Raw genomic sequence first — 21,824 nt, forward strand, 5'->3', positions numbered from 1 at the left:
CACTGCCAAGTATAACCAAAATGTTCCCAGACTTCAGTACCTATAGGAAAATGAGAATCCCTTCATCACATATCCCTTGAGTTGATGGTCACACACTTCTGGCTACTATTACTAAGACTTTAGCAAAACCTTGGTAATAGGTTTTCTCCACCAATGAAATAAGCCAATTCAAGTTGAATGGCGAGTATACATGCAGGTTTATTGATGGCAGGTCTGGAGGAGGCCAATGAAGTCCCCATATAGATTGGGGGAGGACAGACAAGAAAATAGAAAAATTCAAGGGGTGGGGAGAGAAGCAAAATATCTGGATTACACAGGAAGCAGCCTCTGGGGAAGGGGAAGCCCGGTCGCTTAGCTGGAAAGTTCAGGGTAGATAGCTGGTTATGCAAGCCATACCTTGCTTCTAACTGGAAGGGATTGAGGGTTCCTCAGAGAACTTGGAGGCCAGGTCCACTTTGGTATGTTTAGTAGGCCTGTCAGCTGCATACCCCAGGTTTGCAACCCAGCACTTGGGGGCGCTGTCTTCAAGGCTGATCTCATAAGTTCATAAGGTGACAGGGACAAGTGTGGATGTTTGTTGTCTGTGAGATACAATATATTTACTGGTAAGTGTGGCCCCAGGGCTGTAGAACAACAGAGGCAGAAAGATTGACTCTCAACATCCCATTACTGGGCAGCTCTGGAGAAGGCTATAGAGCAGGGAACTCTTTCTCTGAGCTTCTCAAGCTCTTCTTCTCTGAAATAGGTCATAAGCTTACACGTGAGAAGGTTCCTATCCTTTTGGGTAAAGTAGCATTCATATCTCTCAAAGGACTCAGAGAACTTTATTCAAGAAGCCTTGGCAAGGCCGCCCCACCATTCACTACCACGAGACCACCCTGGTTCTGCAGTCTCATTCTGTAAGAGTGTCTAATATGCATGGCACCTGAGTTTAAAAACCATGTAGAGGTCCTCTGTTTCCTTAGGTCTTCATTCCTGGAGGATCTCACTTCATGTAAAACTTAGATGAAAAGACTGGGTATGCTTTTCTCTTGTTAATCTGTCTCATGGATAGGGACCTAATCCATGAACCTAAGACAGGGGAAAAGAGTTAGTTCTCCTCCCATAGCTGCCTGCAGCTTATTTGAGTGAACACTACTAATCTACCAACACGTTTAAAAGCAACAGCTCGCCTACCATCTCTTGGGGCTGCCACAACCTTACAAGCCTCTCCGTGTCCAACTGCACCAGGCTTCCTTGACTTTCCACCTTGATGAAGGTACAATGAAAGGTGGATCTTCTTCTCAATTCTGGACCTCCTGGATGCTTTGTGGTAAAAATTGACCAATGTGCAGAAAGCTCCATGAGTCTCCAATTGAAGAGGACACCAATGTCCACTTCAAGTTTGTACCCAATACCACTCTCAGTCTCCAGCCTAACTCAGTGGCAGCCTGTTTTCATGCAGTCATGAATCAGCAGGTCTCCTGGACAAGATGCTCAGCCAATGTCTGTAATGTAGCTAGACTAGAGACTTTGTACACAATTTCTATACACTTTCTTCTGATTTTTTTTCCAGTTCAACAGAATTCTTGAAATATAGTATTTTAAATCACCATATACAAATGAAGTATTGATAAACAGAAACATTGGCAGCTACTTGACATAAAGAATAATGTCCCCATCTGTGGATAATTACTTCCTTAAACACAGCAACCCCACCTGCCAGAGATTCAGCATCCGCATTTTTGTGGCCTCCTTTCTTGTAGGTTGTTTGTGTATGCTTCTTAGTATCTGCTTGAGCATACTGGGCACTGTTGATTTTGCAACAGGGTTTGGCTTAAAATAACCTCAGGTTTGATATTTTCTCGTCCTTTCTGTGTGTTTCCTTCAAAGCACCTCACACTCTTAATCTCCACAAGGAGGTTTGGAGGCTTGCCACTTAACCACCTCCCTCTTTACTAGAAAAGTCTTGCTTGGCCATTTGAGAATAATTAAATAAAAATGAAGCAGCAGTGTGTTCACCTGCTGAGTTGTTTTCGTTGGCAGATATGATACAGGTCTTTATTGAGGGTCTTTATCATCTGAGTTATGATTCTCCTGGACAGATATCTTATGACTTCCTATGTGAGCTAAGCACAAGAAAAAAAAAGCCACAGTGATCCCCTTTTTAAAAGTTTTATATGTCCTTACAAGCAATTAGATAACTAATTAGAGACAAAGTTTGGCAAACTATAGTCCAGGGTCCAACCCGTGCCTATGGTCTGGTTTGTTAATAAAGTTTGACTGGATTGAAGTCATACCCACTGATTCACACCTTTTGAAGACTAACTCCACACCACAATGAACTGGTTCAAGTAGATTCGACAGCAGTTGTATGCCTTGCATCTAAACTATTTGCTGTACGTTCCTTTGGAGAAACAACGCTCCATCAATCTGGGATTACCAGATAAACAACACATAGTTTTGTTGGTTCTAACTGAAACGGCATGCAAGGTGAGCATCTTAGGATTCCACCTAGTTTTGCAGGTTTCTGGACTTTTTTTTTTTAAAGGAACTATGTTCAAGTAATTTATAATTTCTAGACAAGCCATTTAATGTGCCACTGTTTGGGGGCAATTTTACAAAGGGGATTAGATTACACAGAATCATTCAAGTTGCTTGGCCTGAGAAACCCTGCCCTTTTTTTGGTGGGACATCTCATAGAGGTCATTTCGGATGAGGATGCTGGGGGGAAAGGGAAGCTGGCAAGCCCAATGACATTGGGTCATAGAACATACGTCTTTAAGGAGAGTCAGACTCAAGCAGCAGTAGCTGATGAGCTTGGAAAGGGGGATCGCCCTAGCCCCAAACTTACTCTGACTTCACATAAACTGGAGTGTCTATTATGGCAGTAGCTCACCACTCAGAAGGCCTTAGTGACGATGTCATTGGACCAGTGCTACAGCTACACATAAGATTCCTCTTGATACACAGTTTCTAGGTCACTTCCAAAGTTGGAGAAAAGTCCTTAGAATAATTTTTAAATCCCAGCGAGCCATGACTGTGTCTTACTTGTGACCTGCTATCACCTAGAGCAAGAAGGTTATGTGGGCGTCAAGGGGTCTAGGAAGACCTGGTGTGGCCTTTAGGGAAAGCTACGAGGAACAATGGGAAAGTTCCTGAATATTGGGAAATGTTTTCTCAAGATCAAGAGATTTCTTGGCATGCATTTCATATTAGAATGGTAGCTGCCAGGGCTTGCTCTGTCCAAGGGCAACATCAATACAGTGGCACACAATGCCCCAGGTGACCCGAGCAATTTAGATCCTGTTAGGTAGCCATTATGTTTCTAAAAGCAGAGTTTTATCACCATACATAGTTTTGGAATTCCTCCTGACTTTGTCACCGATTTGCCTAAAAACATTATTGGTAGTAAGCCAGGTATTTGTTTAAAGTAGCCAAGCAAGATCTGGAAACCAAAACAACTTCTCCCCAGCTCAAAGACTTGGCAGTCCTCCGGAATGACTTCCATTCCAGCAGGAAGCTGCCCCTGTGCATACAGCACCCTCTTTCTATGAGGTAGAGAGAAAGACTTAGTCTCTGCTGGCCTAAGGTAAGAATCTGAAAGGGAGCAGAAATACCAGCCCCAAATATGCCACATAGGCACAAGTCGTTGCTTTTGTCTGCAAGGAATTGAGAGTAACATCATAAGAACGTCCTATTCTCTGCCTTTCCTACAAGGGATAAAACTCCCTTTGAAAAAGGAACAGGCACTTGCCTTTCTCACAGTGTTCCCAACACTCTCTTCTGGACCAGCACAATACTTACCCCAGGTGACAGAACAGGGAAGCCTTCTGATAGACCTCACAGAACAGACTGTCTCTGTGGGACAGTGAACCATGCCAGGAAACTTGGTACAGTTGAATGGGTTCAGAGTCTCGGCACCCAGGCACCCACTTAAGACAATAGGTGGCTTCCTGCTCCCTATTAGGTCCCTGGCCTGGAACACACATGCCACACTTCTCACATAGGAAACATGACCTGTGGTCACTTAGCCAAAAACAGTTCTCCATGCTAATAAGATATCTAGAAGCCCTGGGGGTTGAAGCAACAACCTTCCCTTCCCGACCATTCCTCCCTGAAAAAGGTATGTAATTTCTGGTCCACCCTGAGGAGTGGGTCTGCTCCCATTTTTCATGATTAACAGACGATAAACGGAATGGATAAATAGGGACTGTCTCTTCATCGAGAACCACCATCTGGGAGCATGGTGAAAGCCTTCTACTTCAATGTCACTCCCTAGGTATCCTGCAGAGGGCCTCTCTGTGCTCCCAGACAACCATCCCTAAGCTAAGGACTTTTGCTACTGATGAGCTAAGCCTAAGCTCCCATTCCCCAGGACCAGGGGCTTGCTGTCAGTCATACTTGTTCTGCTCTCTAGGAGACACATCAGTGCTTGCATGTCCAGGAGTTTGGGAACCTCTGGTCCTGGCCTCACTGCGGCCACTGACACTTTGTTCCTGACTCCTCTGCGGCATGCCAGTGGGGCAACTGGATGCCCTGGAGCTTGGGAACCCTAGCTTCGGATTCCTACATCCTAGGCTCCCTTTGTCCACACCCTGAGTGGTGTCTCCGTGCTTCCCTAAAGCCCAGCATCCAACAGAGGCTGCAGTGCATGGTAAATGCCGTCTACCTCCCCAACGGTGCTTCCACACACCAGCGGTGGGCCAGAACACAGACCCACATATCTCTACCACACATTTCTCAGCCAGCATCCTAAAATCACCACCCTTAAAAAGAGGCTACTTCTTTTCTCTGTCTGCTCAGTTCTGTTCATCATCCTCTGATTGGATGGTGGATTTGCTGGCTGACTTTACCTCAACCTAATACATTCTAAAGTCATCAGAGAGAATGAAGCTTCAACTGAGAAAATGTCTGTGTAAGACGGGGCTGTACAAAAGCCTGAAGGCATTTTCTTAATTAGTGATTGATATATGAAGGTCCAGACTATGGACCAGCCATCCTGGGTTCTATAAGAAAGCAAGGCACAAGAAGCAAGCCAGTAAGCAGCACTCCTCCATGGTTTGTGCATCAGCTCTTGCTTCCAGATTTCTACCCTGTCTGAGTTCCTGTCATGAGTTCCTTCAGTGACGAACAGTGATGTGGGAGTTTAAGCCAAATAAGCCCATCTGTCTAAAGTTGCTTTGGCCATTGTGTTTCTCAGCAATAGTATCCATAACTAAGACCCCAATTCTAGCAATGCCCTTGATTCAGCCATCACCAGCCTCTGCATGCATGTTCAGTTAGAAAGCAAATAAGAGTTGCTGTCAATCTTCTTTCCAATGGTTTGACTCAGTCAGACATTGGCTCCTGAAACAGAGTGTAGAAGAAAGGGGTTCTCTCTCACCTATAAACCAGTGAGTGGATGACAAGACATACGTTAGTTGACATGATAGTTAAGGTTTTCCAATGCTTAAGAAATTCATGGGGAACAGTCCCTACCAAGGAATTCTTTGTCTTCATTGCTTCAGAATTCTTATTGCTTCAGTGGTCTTTGAGTAGGTACTAGAAGGATGTACTATCCTGGTCATGGCATAATCTCACTTTGGAAAATAAAGAAGACCCATGACATCAGCCTTCAACCACAAGGAAAAGAGACTACATGACAAGAACAGACATAATAGCATGAACGGATCATTTTAAGCAGATCTAAATCCTGAACTAGTGTGAACAACAGCCTCTAATTCTGAGTCCTGTGAACACCATTACCAATAGTTCTTTAGTTACCACAATGTTCTCAATAACCTACTAGCTGCCTGTGTGCTGGCTCATTGGGTAAAAAGACTTGTCACTGAGCCTGATCACTTGAGCTCAAGCTCAGAAGCCTAGTGGTCGGAGAAAGCTGATTCCCACAAGATGCCCTCTGATCTCCAGAGGTTTGGGGATGTGTGTGTTCATGTACACACACACAAATAAATAAGGAAATGTTTATGTTAAGAGGAATCAGTAACCTATGAGGCAAGGGTGATTACTTTTATTTTATGGAAGATGTAGTACAATCAAATTTAAGCTTATCCCCTACTGGCTTACAAATAAATGAGACTCCAACTATGGTTATTTTATTTGGCTTTGACAATTACCTGGGGCGTAACCCCTAATCTATTCTTCAAACACTGGCCTGTTTCCTCCCCAGAAGTGGGCCCCAGATACTTGCTGTTTCTCCAGACCACATACTCACCATCCATCCATCTCTCCTCTTCCTCTCCTCTTTCCCTCTTCCTCCTCCTCCTGTTCTTCCTTCTTCTGCTCTTGGTCTCTCTCAATGACTCTGTCTTCTCCTTCCCCAACCAGGTAACTCAAAACCCACCTACCTCTAATCCCTCCAGAAATTTGGCTGCTACCAATAGTTTTAAATCAAGGAACAAGTTTTGCATAACAAAAGCTCATAACCATGAGTAGACCTAAACCTACCCTCCAGATACAGAATTTAGCATTATGATACATAACACCGACCAAACTTCAACAGAAGAAACCAGTCCTATAAGACTAATTGTTTTGCCAGACCACATATGATTAATCCAGGACTGTCTGCTCCAAGAGCTAAAAAGTGCTGCCTGTGTGCTGAGTACTGACTCTTATTCAGACCTGGGTCCCCTCCCATGAAGAAGCAGCAGTTAAAGTTCACAACCAAAGACAGATATTTACAGATAAGTTCATTCATTTAGGAAGCCTTTCCCATGGGCCTGCCATGTCAGGCAATGTTAGGAAAACACCAGGCAAGCATTCTTGTCCTCATGGAGGACTCAGTCATGTCTGGAGGGATAGAGCTTTGAAAGTTACATAGTATGTCACATATGAGGAACAGGCCTTGGAGAAGCAGCCATCTGAACAGAGATTCACAGGAGGCCCGAGAGAATCTCTAAGGGTGCAAGGTAGAATGATCCAAGCAGTAGGACGGGGCAAAGGCCCTGAGATGGAGCATGATGACGTGCATAGTTGATTCAGAGCAGAGGAGAGGCCAGAATGCCTGGAGTTGAGAGGGTAGAAGGCACTGGACAGGCAGATGAGTGAAGCAGTCAATTTCCCTTTATGTGCATCTGTCTTCTTGACTCATTTTTCTCCTGCTACTTGTTTCTTACCATTCTTCTGAGCTATCTGCTCACATCTATTACAGGTTCATTGTTCTCAATGTGTGCATGCAGTCATCTTTCCATGACTATCTGATTTTTTTCCACACCAAACCACTTAATCCCCTTAACCACTGTGATCTTCTGACAGCTGACACACATATAATTCCATCACATACACATGCACACACAGACATATATAAACACACACTTTATAGACACACGCATACACAGATCCAAACATAAAGCTATACATAGACACACACACATGCACACATAGACACACATACACAAAGACAGACACACACACATACAGACACATGGAAACACACACACATGCACACACAGACAACACACACAGACACACATACACACACACATAGACACACATACACAAACACAGACACACACACATACAGACACATGGAAACACACACACATGCACACACAGACAACACACACAGACACACACACACACACACACACCTCAATGAGAGTGCTTCCACTCTAGGGGAAGTTGCAATCTTGTGAAGAAGACTAAGTCGGCGAAGAAGACTAAGTCGGCCCTTTTTCCCGATGGCTTCCCATGGCTCTCCACCTCATGGCAAGAAGTCATGATTTGGAGCAAGAAGGCTCTGTGACACATCCATGGAAACTAACCTCTTGACAAAGCTTAGTTTCCCCCAGAATTTAAGTACCTAATATTTCATCCACTTTCCTTGCCAGTGAAGGGTTCTTTCTTTTTTTCTTCTTCTTTTTGTTTGCCCTCAAAACTTCATTTGGTATTTTCATAGTTACAGTCTGGCAGTCAAACAGGACTTTCTGAATTTAGCATATGAACAAAACTTTTCTTTGGTAAAGGAAGCTGCCTTTGCCCTGCCCTCAGCTTTTGGGACTTCCAGTTCCCCACAGTGTCAAAAGGCGCCTCCAACCCACACATTCAAAGACACTGTGTCCGCATGCAGCTACTAGGAACTAATTCCCTCTGGTCAGCCAGGTTTCCTGAGAGCTTATATAACTTGCAAGTGCTCCAACTCCATTGTGTTTTATAGAGAGAAATCTGAGGCCAGGTTGAGCATTTCTGTGCAGGATTTATCCACGGCCACGCATTAGGGCAGATGGCTCCACACCTCACTTTTCATTAACTCCACCTCTTCCTGTATAAAACCTTCACTCCTTCTTTGGTATCCCTACCCCTTGCAAATCAATACTTTGCTGGTGAGAGTTTGTTCTGGCTTTACTCTAGCCTCATCCTGGCTGGGAATTGGACCGTTTATCACACAAAGTTACCAATGACTGGTGAAAACACACTGCAGCTATCAGTTAACCAAAGCTTTTCATTATCTATTTGTCCTCCAAGTAAATGGCTGAAATAAGAAGACAACTAAAATAAAATGAGGATACTTGAATCCATGTTTGTAGCTTCTGTTTAGGAGCCAAGTCATAATATTTATACATTAGAATGTATAATTTAATGTATACTTAAATTAGAATGTGTTAAAGCGTTGGAAAGGAACATGTAAAAAAAAAAATCAGCCTATTAGGAAGATAAAGGCATGGTGGCAAGGTTTGGAGACAGAGCTTTAGCACAATCCAGGGTGCAGTTCCTCTCGCTGGAAGTTTCCAAGTTGCACATTTTGGTCAAATGACTTAATTTCCTGAGCTAATTTCCTCATTCAGTGAGAAATGGGTAATACACATAAAGTGCTTATCCACAGCTTTGGAAAGGGCTAAGTATTCAATAAAATCAGATTTTAGACTTTCTGGAAGAGTTTGGTAAGCATTGCCCAAGCACGCCAAGTATCTTGAATCATTTCTCTCACAGTGGAAGTCTTCCTGATTCCAGGTATCTGATCTCAAGGGGGCTTCCTGATTCTGCTCTGTGCTTAATCTGCATTGGAGGGTTGTCAACAGTTAGATAATGCCCATTCCTCTTGATAGACAGGGGCCCTTCACTAAAGTCAAATACCACATCACTCTGAAAGAACTTTGCTGTGATATCTCTGACTTCATCATTCTTTCCTTGAGCTGAACCTAAACAAGTTAGAAGCTGATCACCATTTACAAACCTTTGGAGGGCATATCTTCTCCTCAAAGGAACTGAGAGTCAAACAGGTCCATGAGTTTCCCACACAGCTTCTTCAGCAGCTGAGAGCATACCGCTTCACAGTGTTGCTTCATGGGTTAACCACAGATGGCTTCCACTTCAGGCTTTCTACCCACAGTCTCATTTCTAAGACATTTGCTCCCAGCTTAGCTTCAGTTTATAGATGATTAAGGTTCTCGTAGTAGGGGAGAGGAGCTTTAGAAAAAGGATTGATAAAGTACTTAAAATCTTCCAGGATTATGTGATGATTGAGGTCATTTATTACAATGGAAAATTTGATCTGGTTTAAGCTTTGAACTTGAGAGTGTTAGCAGAATTCTAAGCGGCTTAGGGTCTGCCCAGATGAGAAAGCACAGCACTGATTTGGCAGATGTTTTCTGAGAGTATCAAACTTCAGACCTTAGCATTATGGGCAGGTTTCATGTTGTAACTGGAAAGTATCGTGATAATTTGCTTTTGTGTGCTGATTTCTGTGCCCTTTGTCGTCTACACTAATGGCCCTGGCACTTCCGTGAACATGGTCAGCTTAGCTTTGTCTCTGTAGGCAGTACTGACATAGATATGCATTCTCCCTATACAGTGCTCTACAAGTGTGTGCTTGGCTCCACACAGTGAATCTTTCCTTCTTCCTTTAAGATGTCCATGGGTATCTAATCAGGCTCATTAAAATCCTCTTCTAATACATATGTTTCCCCTTAGGCACTTACAAGGAAGTTCAGCCTACCTTTGGGCCCTGACCTAGTGATCCTCCTAAGTCCCCTGAAAGCTCTATATCTTCCATTGCGTAGGTGGCTCCAACAAGGTGAAAGAGACTAGCAGGTTTAACCAAGAAAACTGCATTTTCCTCAAGGGTTGAAAATCCAAGCTGGAGATGCCAGCAAGGGTGGTTTCAGTGGAGACTTCTCTTTAAGATTACATGGCTGCTATTCTTGTGTCTCTGATTAGTCATTTGGGGTGTGTGTTTATGCCCCTGGCAACTCTTCCTCTGCATGCTCTACTTATAAGGACAGCAGTCTGCTTGCATGTGGATCCCTACCTAGCATCCTCTTTCTAATTAATTAACTGTAAAAGAGTCTGTTTGCAAGTCCTGTCACATTCTGAGAAACTTTAATGCTGGGATTTTGAGAGGATGAAGCCCCTCCAGGTACCAATTCCATTCCACCAGGCTTGTTATGGAAACTTATCAACATGCATGTCTCTGAAAGTCAGTGGCAAAAGCAAATTGAAAAGAGAAAAAAAATGAATAAGCTCTGTCTGGATTTGATTATTGTCACGTTTTCAATGCTGCCTGCTTTTTACAAAGCTCCACTTTGGGTGAGTGCTATAGAGCAGCATGCCTCATGCTTCATCCGGCCTTGAGCCTTTATTCTCTCTCTCATGCTTCCAGAACTGTGAGGACTGCTTGTTGCAAAGGACAGTTTGGAGTTGTTTGCTTGTTTTCATGCTTACTATGCACTGAGACAATGCACATTTGTTTGTTTTTAAGAAGCTCCTAATCTTACTCTCTCATCTCCATCCAGTTCCTATCACAATTGGCTTGAAGGGCAGAGACACCACACAACACTGAAACCCAAATCTGTTGCGTTTATCTGCAAAGCCAAAATCAATGAAGCCTTGTACACCAGTGCATCATCAAAAATACATGAGCAAAGCTGTTTGCCAAATACATCACTGACAAGATTTAGACTTTGTTTAATTGCTTCTATCTTTGCATGTTTCTCTAGAGAAAGTTCCAAAACCTATTGTCCTGGAAAGCACTTTATATTGGACTCTTTTGCACAAATATTGGATGAGGAGTGTCTAAGCTCTTCTGCATATGAACCATCATCTAAAAATCTTCAAAGGTTTTCTGACCAGTCGAGATGAAGGGATTCCTTTAGGACATTGCCAAAGACGCCAGAAGGATCTTTGGGCAAGAGGAACTTGTCAGTCAGACACTGAATATTTTAAGTTTGTGTTTATAATAGTTTCAAATTTAATGATAATTTTTATTATAGCCAAAATCTGAATTCTGAGCACAGTTATACTTAATTTTGGACGTTAAAAAAAAAATCCTGTTTGAAATCATCTCTGTCTATATTTTTTTTAGTTAACACAAAAATGCTTCCTCTTCAGTATTTATCACCTGTGGTGTTTTGAATGAGAGTGGATGTTCCCCATAGACTCATATATTTGAATGTTTGTTTGCTAGTTGGTAGACTGTTTAGGAAGAATTAGGGGTTAGAGCCTTGTTGGAGGAGGTATGTCACTGAGGATGGACTTTGAGGTTTCAAAAATTCCACTCTAGGCCTGGTCTTGTATTTTTTTTTTTTTTCTGACACCTGCCTCCCGACTAGGATGTAAGCTCTCAGCTATTGCTCCAGAGCCATACTGCCATGCTTCCAGCCATGATGATCTAAAACTGTAAGCAAGCCCCCAATTAACGCTTTCTTCTGTAAGCTTCCCTGATAATGGTATCTCTTCACAGCAATAGAACAGTAACAGATGTAACATAACTGATGTTACATATTTTTAGTCAAAGTCAGTATTTGATTGAAACTATATTTTAAACTGAAGTCCCATAGAAAATGGCAAAGTGCTGACCAGTTTTCCCCTTTATTTGCCTATCATCTTCATACCACAACACTGAGAGAAGGCAAAACTTAAAAGAAAACAAAAGAAAAAAAGCAAGGCAGTCAGGACAGGTGTTCAAGGGAGGCTTCCTAGTCAGATGATCCAACATATGGAAAGCTGATGTTAAAACCAACCATAAAAACAACAACAATAAAAGAAAACAAAAACAAAAGCAAACCACACAACAACAACAACAACCAAGCACTTAACTACAAAGATTACAAGAGAAATTCAAACAGCTCTTGGGGATACTTTTCTATCCAGCATAGTTTCTAAATCTCTACATGCAGGCTCCATGGGGTGACTATTTTTCAAAGGACGCTGTGTGGAAGTGTATGGACCTTACAGCATGGAGTAAAGAGAGAGGAATAAAGAGATCTTCCAGATCAGCATTAAAACGACAAGGGTCTCTTTATGTCTACTGATGTAGGTAATGTGTCGCAGCAAAGGAAATTTCTCTGCTATTCCTTCTAATATAGTCTAATCATGAAAAAAGAAATTGTCAGCCAAATGCCATTGAAGAAACAGTCTTCAAAACATTGGAACAATAATCTTGGTAGCATATGAAGCTATCAGAATGGGAAAGCCCTGGTAGTTGTCTGAATGAAGAAAAACATACAGGTTTGTTACAACTAATTGTGATGTAATATCCTGGGTGGGGTCCTGGACCAGATCTAATGAGCAGTAGGCAAAATTCAGGCACTCTGATTAAAATATACTCTTAGCCTCTTTGTAGCAATGTTATAATTGTATGAAGTGTACCAGCTAATTTAAGTTTCTGGCAAAAGGAGTAACTGGGAATACACACGTGGAAACTCTGAACTGCCTTTGCATGTTTCTGTATTTATAAAGCTGTTCTAAAACAATTTCATCACGTGTATACGTCTTCTATACCTGTCAGTGTTTAGGAAGGCACTCATTTTTCAAGATCTACTTCCAAATTCAGCATTATTTTCCATCTTTGGCAAACTGTGGCTTAAAATATGATTTCACTGTTCTACCCTTTAATCCATTAAATATTAACAAAACCCAGTATCTTCTATCTGGGGAATATTTTTAATTATTTATAAAAACTTGGATAAACTTTGGTTTGGTTGTATATTTCTCTGTTCATATTTTTCCTTACTACTGATCTATGTCTATGAATGCCTTTTGTATTTCAAATAAATGTTTTTTACATATTGTTTCCCATCGCGTGATGATGGTATTTTGGCACACCAATACTAAAAACAGACTTTGGCAACTTATGTTACTTCTCCTTCTGCCTCACTACATTTATTCTCTCAGTTGAGATATACAATTAATCTTGGTGTAAAATTGTCTAGCTGTATATGTTTAAATAGTTTATTAGTTCTTATATTCTTTGTTCAGCAACATGAAAGTATATTTAAAATTTGTAAACTAAAACATACATTGTAATATAAACGGGCATTTTTGTATGCAGAAAGATACAGAAATACAGTCAAAATGATTAAATTGAAATTGTCCTATAGAGCCACACTGTAAAACATAGCACGTCATTGGTATAAAGATAGATGCACAGTCCAAAAGAACAGAATATCAGATGCAGAAGTAGACTCACACTCCTATGGCATCCAATATTTGACGGTGGTGTCAAAGGCCCACACTGGATAAGATAACAAACGGTGCTGACAAAACTGCATACCCATCAAAAGAAGTGAATGAGGACCACATCTTTCACCCTGCACTAATAACAATTCAAAGTGAAAGATTTAAAACATGAAGTGCTCAGACTGCTAGTGGGAAAAGTAAAAGACTTTTCAAATTGCAGGTGAAGGCAATGACATTCTGAATAAGAGTCAACTATTGGGACTGTAATTGATTAAAAAAAAAATTCTTCCAGAAAAGGAAATGTCGTAGAGAAAAGCTAGCCTACAGAATGGGAGAAAGCCTTTGCCAGCCATACCTAATATAGTGGCTGATCCTGAGAACATGTAAAGAATTAAAATACTTACCACCAAAGGGCAAAGCTGCCTCAACAATGACCCAATGACACAGACAGACAGCTCTCCAAAGAAGAAACAGAAAGGACCAGTTGTTTAAACTTTTAAATGGTTTATTAAATATTCCAGAAACACATTTAATCATACCTTAAATATTATTTGGATATGTAACCTGAATAAAATTATGAGAGGAGATTTCACATTCTTTACATATTAAATCATTAAAAGTGCTTTGTTTTCTAAGACTTCTTAAAACATTTATCTTTTATTGTTGAGATTTTTAAGATATGACATCATTTCTCCCATCCCCTTTCTTCCTCTAAGCACTTCTATGTCCTTCTTTGCTGGTGTTAAAATTCATGACCTCTTTTACCATTAATTGTTTTTATATGTATATATATTCATATTTATCCATAAATACCACCTGTCTGTACAATGCTACTTGTATATATGTTTCACTGCTGAATATTCAGTATTGTATAATTTGATGACTATTCTTGTTATCAATTTGACTACAACTGAAATTAATTAAAACTGAATGGCTGGGCACACTTATTAGGACTTTTTTCCCCTTAATTAAATAATGTGACGTGGGAAGACCCACTTCTAATCTGGATCTGTGTTTATCAGGCTGACCGGGAAGTCACAGAGATCCTCCTTCCTGTGCCTAGGAGCGCTGGGATTAAAGGTGTGCACCACCACACTGCCTGGCCAGATCCCATCTTCTAACGTTGGAGACAACAAGGGGAGAATAACAATTTCTGTGGATGATATCAAAAGGAAGAACCCAACGTCTAAGCAGGCTGGTATGAGAAGGAAGAAGTGGCAGAGAAAGGGAGGCGAAGAAAAGCAACAGCAATAAAGTTTTGTTTGAAATGCATTCATTTGGGGAAAAAAAGCCATAATAAAACCTAAAATGTTTTTATTACTAAAATCACAATTGTTAAAAGAATATCATTACCTATATTACTCCCTTCAGCTCACACATCTGTAAACCACCAACTGGCATCACTGGCCTCTCCATATTTAAGTTCATTTGTATCATCACAACTATGTGTAGACATACATACAGGTGTTTATAGTCCCACGGGCACATGAATGATCTCTGAAGCCGAGAATCACTCCAATTTTACTGCTTATTTTGCACTACGTTGATTTGTGCCTATGTTTCTAACTATTGAATTTTCTATCTTTTTTTGAGACAAGATCTCCTTAAGTCGTCCAACTCATGTCCCTCTTGCCCCTCAAGTGTTGGGATTACAGGCATGGGCATCTTGTGCTCACATTTCATCCACTTTAAGCTCACTAGTTTCTCCCCCTTCATCCTTTCTAATGTGAGATAATTGATCTGAAAAAATGATAGCCAGAGGTCTGGCTAAAGGCATGTTCAACTAGCTATGTGCAAATACATGAACAATACTCATGTAGAGACTCATATGATGCGAATACATGAACAACTTTCATATAGATATGCAAAGATCATGTATATAAGATGCTATATGCAAGACATCTCAAGTCAACCATTACTTGCAATAGCTCAAGATCTGAAGGTTTTGAAGTATAGCTCGATGAAGAACACTGAATCAACAAATCAGTTCTCTGGCGTATAGAATGCAGATGTTTTACAACCTAAACTTTCCCTACTCTGTCCCATCATGCTGAGTCAGCAAGATGTGACCACCAAAGGAAGGACATGGTTCTTCCCCTTGAGTTTGTGTGGCTGCCTATTTCCTTGCACTCATTAAGCAAGCTGACCCCTAGCTAAAGGCTCTGGTTAGTGTGGGTCCCGTCCAGCCCTGTAGACTCTGTAAGTTAAAAGTCCCAACGCCCTTTGTCTGAAACTTTTCCCTTCCCCACACGGACTTTCTAGCACTCTATCCTGCTATAAAGCATCATGGACTCATGGACTTGGTCTGATCCTGCCAAAATCAAGCAGGCTAATCAATCAAAAAAGTCAGTCAAAGGCATCAAAGTAGTAAGTAACCAACTTGCCAGATTTACCTACCACTTCATTTTCAAAAATGTTTAAAATACTATTGCTATTGACTGTACTGAATAAATGTTTTGTTCACTACTTATTTAAATATATATATATATGTATATATATATATATGATGTATTTGCTATGCTAAAGAATAATTATTTAAAAGGTAAATGTTTAATTAGATTTGATTTTATACAATATGTTTATGCATCCAAATATTGCATAGTATCCCCAAATTTATACCATTTTATGCATCACTGAAATGAAGTAGAAAAGAATAGGCCATAATTCAAAGCAGATTAAAGTACTCAGTGCTGGGTAATTTTCAATGAATTGAACAGTATTATTATAATACTGTTGCATTTAATCATCTGAGGAAAACACTAACACTTTCTGAAACATACTAACAGACTTGGATATTTGCCTTGTTTAATGTGTTTTCCAATTTAAAGATCGATTCTTTAGCAGAGTAGTTTTCACAAAATTGACTTCAGAAAATAATCCATTAATATATTGATCAATTATAAGTCTAGGGTGTCTGCTTTCCCAGAAGCATTATAATCAAAAGTCACATGGTGAGCAGCCATTTCTTTCTACACACAGGTAAAAATTCACTTACAATTGAACCATGAAAAGTTAGTTATAGATTCAACTGTGGAGAGGTCAGAGCATATCTAAAAGCTTCAGATATACCCCTCTTCCAACGTTCTACACACACATGTCCAATAAATCCATATTTGCAGAATCAAAATGAGGAGTCCAGGAAGTACTGAATGAACCATAAGGAAATGATAATGTTTGAGAGTTTGAATATGTCTAACCCCGTGTTGGACACTGGATCACGTATTCATGCATCTGAACATCCTGTGGCACCTCATTAAAATGAATAACACTAGGGGTTTCTGTTTCAATTAACAGCAAAAATGTTAACTCTGCATTTGCTCCATATAAGTTCCTATTAGATTCAAGACCTGACCTGAACCCAACAGTCCTCCTGTCATACAGTAAAGGCTATGAATTATTTTTAAATTAAATATCAGAATATTGCTGGGGGTGGTGGCACATGCCTTCATCCTAGCACTTGGCAGGCAGAAGCAGGCAAATCTGTGTGAGTTCAAGGACAGCCTGATTTACATAATGAGTTCCAGGACCAGGTAGAGCTATATAGTGAAATCCTGTCTCAAAAAAAGTATATCTATATCTATACATCAGAAATTGATATCAGAAGAGGCCAGAGTTCTTTGTTGTTTTCCACAACAAATTATACTTGACTTCTAAATCTAGTTCACAGGAGTACTTTTCATTATTCACACACCATTATATTATACATTATTTTAAATTATTCAAGAATATATTATTTTGTTGCTGTTGATTTTAATCAAGAATCTTAAGGTGTTTTGGCATGCATATAGCGCAGTAGTAGAACACACTTTATCTTGAGCACGTGCACACACAAACACATACACACACACATACACACAGATGCACACACAAAATTGTACACACACACACCTGTATAAACCTATGGCATGCCCCCCCCCCTCCAACACACAAAGAATTTTAAAAATTGACTATCATGGTAGTATTATGATCCAGAAATAACCTGAATTTTTAATCTTTCATACTTTTTATTTGTAATTCTATCACTCATTCACTGTTACTATTTTCCAAATTTATACAAGTGAATTCACATTATGTGAATTCACTTTTTATGAAGTGATTTATTTACGTTGCAGATCATTCCTTTGTTTGGCTGTTGAATTTTCTTTGGAACAAATATGTTATATTTAGTTACTCTCAACTATATAATTAAATTTTAATTATTTCTAATTTAGTACTTAGGATGTATATATGTCTCTTTGTTGGCATACCTTTTTTCCATCACGAACCTTGTAAATCCTGGAACTCACTACAGCACAACCTTGGACAAGAGCTTCCCTGGGATGTGAAGACTAACACTCAAGGAAACTGTTCAAAGCTTTCACCAAAGTTTATTTTAAAAGAATGACAAGGGCTGGAGAGATGGCTCAGTGGGTAAGAGCACCCAACCGCTCTTCCGAAGGTCCAGAGTTCAAATCCCAGCAACCACATGGTGGCTCACAACCATCCGTAACGAGATCTGGCGCCCTCTTCTGGAGTGTCTGAAGACAGCTACAGTGTACTTACATATAATCAATAAATAAATCTTTAAAAAAAAAAAAAGAAAAGAATGACAAAACCCTTTATAAGGGGATGAAGCCAATCCTTACACAAACGTGAACAGGTCCTTGAAAAGGGAAGTTTCACCATCTTGTAATAGAGGATGCACTACTACTCAGGCAGGACCCTCTCTCAGTTTCCTTTGAAATGAGTCATCATCAGTGACAGCACACAGCTGGGAAGGAAGTTGATGCTGCTGGTCCACACACATGTGCATGTCCTTATTAACCCATGTTTCAGTCTCTTCCCTCTTCTTGGAAGGTATCTGACTTCACATTCTAAGAGGCTATAAACTCAATATTCTCAGTCACTTACAATGCATTCTAAGATTGCTCATGCAAATACAAGCATGTGAACAAACATCTTCTTTCCCACTGGCAAAAGTATATTTTTGATACATTTCAGGAACGGAGCCTCGGGGAGCTATTCTGTCAGGGTGATTAAAAATGGAAACTGGTAGTTGTTGCTGCCATGGGAGAGTAATAACCAGTATAAACTCACCCCACTGGAGAAATAAGCAATGCCTTATATTTTATTCCATTCCCCCAAGATTTTATAGTCTATTAATGATCACTTAACTGATTTTCAGTTAATATGGTTCTTGTAATTAAAACAAAACATCAAATTATATTTTCTGCCATAATTATTGTGTAGCATGATGGGGTTTTGGTGCTACTGAAAAAAAATTTTTAAATCACCAATTGTATTTTTCAACACGTTAATCTCTGGAATAAATAATATATACACCCCAAATGGCTCCAAGCAAAAGCAGGGTAAATCTGAGAGCCGGCATTCTAAGCATTAACAAAATACTAAGAACAGTGTAAATCTCATCTAGCAAGAAAAAAAGATAAGTTATTGTAAACAGCTCATCTGTAATACTTCTGTATAAAAACTGTTTGAATATCTTTGTAGTCTGGTGATGACTTAGAACTACATGCAAAAACAACAATAAAAGAAGAGTTGGCTTTGGAACATGAAGCATTCATGGGTGGAACATTTCTCCTCTCTTTCTGTCCTCAGGAGAAAAATGTTATCAAATGTAAGGACCTAACCTGCTCCAGGAGTATTTGTAGTGAGTCTGCAGTTCGGAAACTATATTGAGTGAGATTTGACTCTTACTTCAAGATCTTATAACTGAGAGAAAATGAGTCATCACACAACACACAGAGAAACCTCACAAAAAAGGATACCAGTGAATCAAATCCAAATTTTTCATTATTTGAATAAATAAATCCAACTTATTTATTTATTGAAAACCCTGAGATACAAAAAATAAAACTCAGACTTGAGCTGGAATACACAAGAGCTCTCATTGTTGTCCATTTCCCAACCTTTTAGTGGATTTATGCTTCAAAGCCACCAAGTTGAAGATAACATAGTTTATGAGAGTAGACTTATAACTCCCTTGTCCAGGAAGCTTGCTAACCAGGATATAAATTACTACAACCATTGGAAATTAGCTATGCAAATCACTACAGCCAATTGTAATTTTCTTTTCTTCCAACAAGATTACATAACACTAGCCATAGGCTCGGTCTATAGGAAGTTGTAAAGAAGGCTAGCTTAGGAGATAGAAGATAATGAGTTCACATAGAGATGAAAGACGGCACCAGAGCCAATTGGAAGTAAATTATTTATCTACAAGTAAACCACACTACTGAATTTTTAAAAATAGATGGAAAAGTAAGTATTGTCTCCTTCAAATATATCTAATCTAAACGAGTCATGGAAAAAGTAGTGAATGTAAGAAAATCTGAAGAAAAGTCCAAGGCAAGACATGATCCTTGAATTTTAATCACTACCGACTCTCCTGGTGATCTTTCCAATTAAATTAGTTTAAAATGTCTCTTCTATCATGGAGGTTGTGAATGTTAAGGGATATTTGAGAATGAAAATGTCTCACAAATTATGGGAAATAAATTATATACTTAATAATTATGTAACAAGATATTTTATCATGTACCAAGCTTCTTTTTTTAAAAAAATAAATGTGTTAATATAGATATATTGCCTGTATGTGTATATCGGTATAGTATGTAAGTGCCTGGTGTCTGCAGAGGCCAGATTAGGATGCTGGATCCCCTGGAACTAGAATTACAGATAGTTGTGAGCCATCATGTGGATGCTGGAATTGGGACCCAGATCTGGAAGAATAGCTAGTACCCTTGACCACTGAAACATCTCTCTATGCCCTAGATCAATAATTAACAACAACAAAAAAGACTTTTTTAAAAAACTCATTTTAATACTGAAACTATGCCTCTATGAATGTTTTCTAAGAAAATTACAGGTCAGCGACACAGATGCAAGATGGCAGCAACAACAGGCTTGGGAGCAAAAGGCCCTGGAAATTTCTGACTTTTGGAAGAGCAGGCAGAAGGCCAGAAAGGGTTAGGCAATGGCACAGTTTGCTGGGGTCTAGAGGAGGCCGGAGACATGACACAAGATCGTTAGAGATGATGATTAGGCCTCCGAGAACAATTTATAAAACCTAATACACAGCCTTAAAACAGAATGTGAGCCTACGTACCGAGAAGCACTCCATCTGTGAAATTTATAACAAGAGTCGTGAGCAGTGCGAAGAGTTCAAATGGAGTAGTGGATCCAGAGCCACTGCAGTGCTGGCAAAGTGCAAGGATTCCCACAGCATCAAAATTGTCCGGCAGGAGCTTGATAATGTCAAAAGAGAATCTATGGCAGCCACCAGGAAACAGTAAGGCCAATTAGCCCAAATAACTCCTCTGCCCGATCATAACCAACTCTGGATTTTCCACAGCAGTGAAAGAAAAAATTTCTCCACATATCTGTAGACTTCAACGTACTGAAGAGGTAGCCCCACTCAGACTTCATCCTGAGACACTGAAACACTGGTCTTTTGAAATACCTAAATTGTGCTCTGTAACGTCTTCCTCTGTGCAGTGAAACATCTGCCGCCAAACGTAGCCGCTGTCTGCTTAGTTGAACTTCTGCGATCAAGGAGGTATGTTCAAATTGGTTTCCTTTAGGAGCTGTGAGCACCAAAAACCAACTGTGAATCACCTGCTGCTGACACACGGCCTGGGTTTGGCTGCCTCGCTCTCCTATCACAGCTGCGCGGGGCACTTAGATGGGAAGGCTTCAGGTAGCACCACAGGACTACTGCTAGCCATGGGGAGTCGGGGAGGGGGGCTTTGGCTGTGCCTCTGCTATCTTCTTCCCCACTCTTCCAAAGGAACCCTTGGTCAAAGCTTAGATTGTAACTCCCCCTACCCCTCTCTGAAATTGGCCTCAGGTGAGGTATTCAGGACTTCCTGCCTCTTCACCTTTATCAAGCAGAGCTGCTTCCCCGCTTCCTCCTCAACTTCCTTGCTGTCCATCACTACGAATACTTGCTGTGCCCAGAAACCATCAGATGAGGATGGGAGAACCTGACCTCCCTCACTTAGCTCAGGACCACACTTGCTCACTTGCCACAAGCCTGAGGAAGGGAGTCCTGGCCCTCAGCTCTTCTGATCTCAGCCAATGAGCTTTGAGCTCAGGATTCCAGGTGAACAGAGCAGTCACAGGGCCACTCAGACATGCCGGAGCTCAGGGTCCTTTGTGCCTAGAGAAAGTCGATGCGCGAGGAGCCTAAACACACTGGTTCTTAGATGGTTCCTTTTCCCATCGTTTTGAATTTATACATTGAAGAAATTTGAACAGAGCTTTTGTGTTATCCTGGCCACCCATCAGATGAGATGTGGAGCCTGACAGGCTTCAGTGTTGCTGCTTCCTCAGACTCTCGACAGGGACCTGGAGGAGTTCTGTGCCACTGTGTTTTTAGATGGATGGGCCCTGCCTCCTGGCTCCTTGCCACGACCCCCACCCTCCTTAGGACCACTGAATGATGA

The 21,824-nt window shown here is 40.6% G+C and overlaps 2 pseudogenes; one reads left to right on the forward strand and one right to left on the reverse strand.

Annotated features, from left to right (window-relative positions):
• LOC147005924 (uncharacterized) overlaps nucleotides 1-21,824 on the reverse strand; it is a 41,553-nt pseudogene that overhangs the window by 13,820 nt on the left and 5,909 nt on the right.
• Nucleotides 20,266-20,682, forward strand: LOC110305900 (ubiquitin-conjugating enzyme E2 variant 1 pseudogene; annotated as a pseudogene).

The sequence above is a fragment of the Mus caroli genome, unplaced genomic scaffold, assembly GCF_978045245.1.
Source record: "Mus caroli unplaced genomic scaffold, Mus_caroli_1 scaffold_2, whole genome shotgun sequence".
Taxonomy (NCBI): Eukaryota; Metazoa; Chordata; class Mammalia; order Rodentia; family Muridae; genus Mus; species Mus caroli.